Here is a 7,620-nt window from a genome sequence, read left to right on the forward strand (position 1 = left end):
TCTCATTTCCCCACTGGTAAAATAAACATAATGATCTTCTCATGGGTGGTTGTGAGTTTTAAATGGAATGAAACTTTTGCAAAATGTTAGTTTTTCTTTTTCTCTAATGACTGTATCCAGGTTTTTTTTAGGTAAACTTTCACCCTTTTTATTTGGTTCACAAAATTTGTATAGGTGTGATGTAGAGTATTTTTTGTTTTCCAAAATTATATGTGTACACATATATATACATGCTTAATTATTTATATATACATATATAAAGTATATTTATAAAATTATTTCAGCCTTCCTCAGATTTCTTAGGTATATATGCTATATGTTTGAAGTAAAGAGAAATGAAAGTTGCTCAGTCATGTTCCACTGTTTGCAATCTCATGGACTGTAGTCTGCCAAGCTCCTCTGTCTATGGAATTCTCCAGGCCAGAATACGGGCATGGGTGACTGTTCCCTTCTCCAGGGGATCTTCCCAACCCAGGAATTGAACCCAGGTCCCCTCCATTGCTTGTGGATTCTTTACCATCTGAGCCACCAGGGAATCAATAAAAATATATTATTATATAAGTGTGTATGTGGTATGTTTTATATATGTTGATTATGTATATATCTTGTTGTAATTGTTAATTTTGTATATATCTGTTGATTAATAGATATAACACATCTAACACATTATGTAAAAAAATGCATATAATGACACAACCCATAGACAGTTTCATAGATATATCTTTAGAAAACAATCTATTTAATGATTCATGGGTTGCCTGTAGATCCTAGTGCAATGAGTGACACACAAGGAACCTCTCAGTAAGTGTTGGCTTACATAAGAAACTAGTATTCTATAAATACCTAATGTGTTTCTATTTAAAATGCAAATTTTACTGTTATTCGTAATTCCTTACCCAAAATTGCCTACTGTAACCAAATCAGCCTCCTTCATTTACTTTAAGAAATATTCTACTAATATAAATATTAACTTTATGTTCTTAAACATACTACTACTAACTAGAATTTAATATCAGTGGGATGTACTATTTAATAGATTAAGAATTCACGGTTGTATTTTAACTCTTTCTCAAGGAACATGGAAAAACAGATCTTAAAAATTGCTGCATTTTGTGTTATAGTTGATAGGGGCACAATTTCCTTGAATTAAAATTGCTTTTTCTTAGTCAATATTCACTGTCTCTAAGTCTCAAAATTATCTTTTTTCTTGTCTTTTTTTAAAATTTATTTTTAAAATTTATTTATTTTTAATTGGAGGATAACTGCTTTACAATACTGTGTTGGTTTCTGCCATACATCAGCTTCTGCCATACATGAGCACAAATTAGACACAGACATATGCATGTACCCTCCCTCTTAAACCTCCCTCCTACCTCTCACTCCATCCCAACCCTTTAAGCTCTCACAGAGCCCTGGACTGAGCTGTGTCATACAGCAACTTCCCATTAGCTAGCTATTTTACATCTAGTCAAAGCTATGGTTTACCAGTAGTCATGTATGGATGTGGGAGTTGGACCATAAAGAAGGCTGAGTATCAAAGAACTGATGCCTTCAAACTATGGTGCTGGAGAAGACTCTTGAGAGTCCCTTGGACAACAAGGAGATCAAACCAGTCAATCCGAAAGGAAATCAACCCTGAATATTCATTGGAGGGATTGAGGCTGAAGCTGAAGCTCCAGCTCCAATACTTTGGCCACCTGATGGGAAGAGATGACTCACTGGAAAAGACCCTGATGCTGGGAAAGATTGAGGTCATGAGGAGAAAGGGGTGACAGAGGATGAGATGGATGGCATCACTGACTCAATGGACATAAGTTTGAGCAAACTCAGGGAGATAATAAAGGACAGGAAAGCCTGGCGTGCTGCAGTTCATAGGGCTTTGAGTTGAACACAACTTAGCAACTCAACAACAACAACAATGTGTATGTTTCAATGCTACTTCTCAATTCGTCCCACCCTCTCCTTTTCCCACTGTGTCTGCAAGTCTGTTTCTACCTCTGCATCTCTATTCCTACCCTGAAAATAAGTTCAACAGTACCATTTTTCTAGATTCCATATATATGTGTTAATATATGATATTGTTTTTCTCTTTTTGCCTTACTTCAGTCTGGATAACAGGCTCTAGGTTCATCTCCCTCAGTTCAATGGGCTCAAATTCATTCCTTTTTATGGCTGAGTAATTTTCCATTGTATATATAACAGCTTCTTTATTCATTCATTCGTTGATGGACATCTAGGCTGTTTCCATGTACTGGCTATTGTAAATAGTGATACAATGAATATTTGGGTATATGCATCTTTTTGAATTATGATTTTCTCAGGGTATATGCCAAGTAGTGAGATTGCTAGGTCATATGATAGTTTTATTCCTAGTCTCTTTAGGAAACTCCATACTGTTCTCCATAGTGGCTGTATCAATTTACATTCCCACCAATTGTGCAAGACAATTCCCCTTTCTCCACATCCTCTGTAGTATTTATTGTTCGTAGATTTTTTTTTCTTTTTTGATGATGGCCATCCTAATCAGTGTGAGGTGATAACTCATTGTAGTTTTGATTTGTTTTTCTCCAATAATGAGAGATGTTGAGCATCTTTTCATGTGTTTATTGGTCATCTGGTCATCTGTATGTTTTCTATGGAGAAATGTCTGTTCAGGTCTTCTGCCCATTATTTGATTGGGTTGTTTGTTTATCTGATATTGACATACACAAACTACTTGTATATTTTGGAGATTAATCTTTTTCAGTTGCTTTGTTTGCAATTATTCTCTCCCACTCTGAGGGTTGTCTTTTCACCTTGTTATAGTCTCCCTTTGCTGTGCAAAAACTTTACAGTTTAGTTAGGTTCCATTTGTTTATTTTGGGTTTTATTTTCACTACTCTAGTGGGTCAAAGGATCTTACTGCAATTTCTATCAAAGCATGTCTAGCCCATGCTTTCTTCTAAGAATTTTATAGTTTCTGGCCTTACATTTAGGTTTTTAATCCTTTTTTGTTCATTTTTGTGTATAATGTTAAAAGTGTTCTAATTTCATTCTTGTACATCTAGGGGTCCAGTTTTCCCAGCACCACTTATTGAAGAGGCTGTCTTTTCTTCATTGTATATTCTTGCCTCCTTTGTCAAAGATAAGGTGCCCATAGATGTGTGGGTTTATCTCTGGGCTTTCTAGCTTGTTCCATTGATCTATATTATATTTCTATTTTAGTGCCAGTGCAATACTGTCTTGATTCAGTTCAGTTCAGTTCACTCAATCGTGTCCAACTCTTTGCGACCCCATGGACAGCAGCATGCCATCTTCCCTGTCCGTCACGGATTCCTGGAGCTTACTCAAACTCATGTCCATAGAGTCAGTGATGCCATTCAACCATCTCATTCTCTGTCTTCCCCTTCTCCTCATGCCTTCACTCTTTCCCAGCATCAGGGTCTTTTTCAGTGAGTCAGCTCTTCGCATGAGGTGGCCAAAGTATTGGAGTTTCAGCTTCAACATCAGTCCTTCCAATGAACACTCAGGACTGATCTCCTTTAGGATGGACTGGTTGGATCTCCTTGCAGACCAAGGGACTCTCAAGAGTCTTCTCCAACACCGCAGTTCAAAAGCATAAATTCTAAGGTGCTCAGCTTTCTTCACAGCCCGACTCTCACATCCATACATGACCACTGGAAAAACCATAGCCTTGATCAGACAGACCTTTGTTGGCAAAGTAATGTCTCTGCTTTTTAATATGCTGTCTAGGTTGGTCGTAACTTTCCTTCCAAGGAGTAAGCGTCTTTTAATTTCATGGCTGCAGTCACCATCTGCAGTGATTATAAAGTCAGCCACTGTTTCCTCATCTATTTTCCATGAAGTGATGGGATCAGATGCCATGATCTTCGTTTTCTGAATGTTGAGCTTTAAGCCAACTTTTTCACTCTCCTCTTTCACTTTCATCAAGAGGCTCTTTTGTTCTTCTTCACTTTCTGCCATAAGGGTGGTGTCATCTGCATATCTGAGGTTATTGATATTTCTTCCAGCAATCTTGATTCCAACTTGTGCTTCATGCAGCCCAGCATTTCTCATGATGTACTCTGCCTATAAGTTAAGTAAGCAGGGTGACAATATATAGGTTTGACGTACTCCTTTTCCTATTTGGAACCAGTCTGTTGTTCCATGTCTAGTTCTAACTGTTGCTTCCTGACATGCATACAGGCTTCTCAAGAGGCAGGTCAGGTGGTCTGGTATGCCCATCTCTTTCAGAATTTTCCAGTTTATTGTGATCTAAACAGTCGAAGGCTTTGACATAGTCAATAAAGCAGAAATAGATGTTTTTCTAGAACTCTTGCTTTTTCAATGATTCAGTGGATGTTGGCGATTTGATCTCTGGTTCCTCTGCCTTTTCTAAATCCAGATTGAACATTTGGAAGTTCACAGTTCACATATTGCTGAAGCCTGGCTTGAAGAATTCTGTAACTTTACGTAATTCGTTGACGAGATCTAGTAGTTTTTTGGTGTAATCTTTAGGATTATCTATTATTGACCTTTAGGTCAATCCTAAAGGAAATCAGTCCTGAATATTCATTGGAAGGACTGATACTGTGGCTGAAGCTCCAATGCTTTGGCCACCTGATGTGAAGAACTGACTGACTAGAAAAGACCCTGATGTTGGGAAAGATTGAAGTCAGGAGGAGAAGGAGACAACAGAGGATGAAATGACTGGATGGCATCACTGACTCAATGGACATGAGTTTGAGCAAGCACCAGGAGTCCGTGATGGACATGGAAGCCTGGCATGCTGCAGTCCATTTGGTTACAAAGAGTTGGACGTGACTGAGTGACTGAACTGAATTTAGGATTATCTACATAATAGTATCATGTCATCTGTAAACACTGACAATCTGACTTCTTCCTTTCCAATTTGGATTCCTTTTATTTATTTTTAATGTCTGATTATTGTGGCTAATTCCAATACTATGTTAAATAAAAGCTGTGAAGGTAAGTCACCTTATGTTTTTCTTGATTTTATAGGAAATGCTTTCAACCGTTCTCTGTTGAGTATGATGTTAGGCTATGGCCTAACATAATTCCCACATATGGCCTTTATCATGTTGAGGTGTGTTCCCTCTGTACTCACATTATTGAGAGTTTTTATCTTAAGTGGATGTTAAATTTTGTCAAAAGCTTTGTCTACATCTGTTCGAGGGCTGTATGGTTTTTATTATTCGGTTTGTTAATGTGGTGCATCACACTGACTGGTTTGTGAAAAATAAACTTTTTGTTTTGAGATAATTGTAGGTACACATACCACTTTCTTTTGGCCCCATGAATTCTGATGAGAAATTATCTTCCATCAGACTTGTTTTTCTCATTCATAAAAAGGTGTCTTTTCTCTCTGGCTACTTTCAAGGTTTTCTCTGTCTCTAGTTTCTAAAAGTTTAATTATGATGTACCTTGGCATTTATTCAGCCTCTTGAGTCTGTAGGTTTTTATATTTTGCCAAATTTGGGAATTTTCAACCATTATTTCTACAAGTACTTTTAAAATTTGTCTTAAAAAAAATTTCCCTTCCTTCTGGAACACTAATGATACAAATGTTACTTCCTTTGGTATAGTTCCACTGTTCCCTGTGGCTCTATTTATTTGTTTTTCCATTTTTTCTCTGTTGTTCAAAATGAATAATTTATATTGTTCTATCTTCCAGTTCACTGATTCTTTTTTCTATCTTCTCCATTCTATTTTTGTACCCATTAACTGATGTTTTTGTCTGGATTATGGCACTTTTCAGTTCTAAAATTAATTTTGTTCTTTTTAAATTTCTTTACTATGAATTTTCTTTTTTTTTTTCCCATTTGTTTCAAGTGTATTGGTGATTGGTTATTGAAGCATTTGTATTATGGCTGCTTTAAAATCTCTGTCAGATAATTCTCATATCTCTATCATCTTGGTGTTAGTGTCTATGAATTTTCTTTTAACAGTCAGTTTGACATCTTCCTGTTTCTTGGTATAATGAGTGATTTTTTTTTTTAGTTGAAAATCAGACATTTTCAGATTATGCTATGAGACTGTGTCTTTTTCAAACCTTCTCTTTTAATTGGCTTCTTTTTGGGACTGTTACCTTGCTTTATTTCCAGCAAATAAAACTTCTGCCCATTACTGTCTGGTAGAGATATAAACCCAGGTTTCCCATTGGAACACACACACACATATATATTCTGAAAGGTACTAGAGGCTCCTTTTTGTCACTGGCAAGGCCTATTTTCCCATGTGGTCTCCAGTGACCCCATGGGTGGTGGCCTCATTATGCTGAACAGTGGTCAAAGTCTTGAATCTCCTCTAGGTTTCCTCTAGTGAATTAGTAGTACTTCTTTACTTCTGGGTAGGGGTAGAAATCCAGATGCCTCACAGAGCCCCCACTGACACCATGGGAAGGGGTGTGTGGAGGCTCTTTATAGATAAATGCAGATGAAAGCCCTGGCTTCCTAATTGACTTTCTCAGTTGCCACCTTGGTGGAGGGATTAGTATGCCTTGTTACAGCCTCTCAAGGGTGGAAGCCTAGGCTTCCTACTGAATCTTTGCTGGTGAAGGAAGGAGTGTGGCATCACTTTTTCTGTGGCATTTGATTAGAGTAGAAAGGTTATTGGGCTTCCTGGGTATCTCAGCTGATAAAGAATCTGCCTGCAATGCAGGAGACCTAGGTTTGATCCCTGGGTTGGGAAGATCCCCTGGAGGAGGGCATGGCAACCCAACCCAGTATTATTGCCTGGAGAATCCCCATGGACAGAGGAGCCTGGCGGGCTGCAGTCTATTGGGCCACGAAGAGTTGGACATGACTGGGCGACTAAGCCCAGCACAGCACAGCACACAGAGAGGCTATGGGCTGAAAGTTTTCTGTTTTGCTAGACTACCCCTGACTTCATTCTTTGGTTAGGAAGATAGGACTTTTGTTGGGGTTTATAGTCTGTTCCCACTGGCCTTTCTTGGTTGCTGGATTTTTAGCTTCATGTCTGGAATGTATGAGACACACACACACACACAAAAAAAAAAACACACCCTAGGGAACTTAACCACTGTGTTGTTTCTCAAGTCCCAAGGTCCCCAGTCAGTCTGCCTTGCAGTCTTCTTATGTTTGTTTTATATATAATGCCCAAAGTTTTTAGTTTCTCTTAGTGGGAAGAGTATGGAAAAGTATGACCATGCCATCTTCCCAGAAGAGAATATGCCATGTATTCATTTCTATAATAAAAGTCCCATGAAAATGTTCAAAGAAACAACTTACTCATCTTTGCTATCTCTTTCTTTTGGCTTTTCTTTAATCCAAAGTATTCCTAAAGTGATCGAGAGGGAGATTCACAAGTCTAAAATCTATTTTTAGTATGTTAATAAATCTCACAAGTAAAAAGGTAAGTTCAGGAAAACTGTGCTAAATAGTTTCCTTTACTGATGAATTTCTGAGGACTTTTAATATTAGTGCATATTCCAACTTTCCCAGGTAATAAATTCCTGAATAGGGGAATAGACTGATAAATTCATTATTTTAAGGAACAGACAGGTAGTGATACCTAATAATATGGATAACCAAGTAAATTATAATTTAAAAATTTTGCATTAAGATTTAGAATAATATTTTCATCCCACTCACCAACAGA

The sequence above is a fragment of the Muntiacus reevesi genome, chromosome 16 (assembly GCF_963930625.1).
Source record: "Muntiacus reevesi chromosome 16, mMunRee1.1, whole genome shotgun sequence".
NCBI classification, from domain to species: Eukaryota; Metazoa; Chordata; class Mammalia; order Artiodactyla; family Cervidae; genus Muntiacus; species Muntiacus reevesi.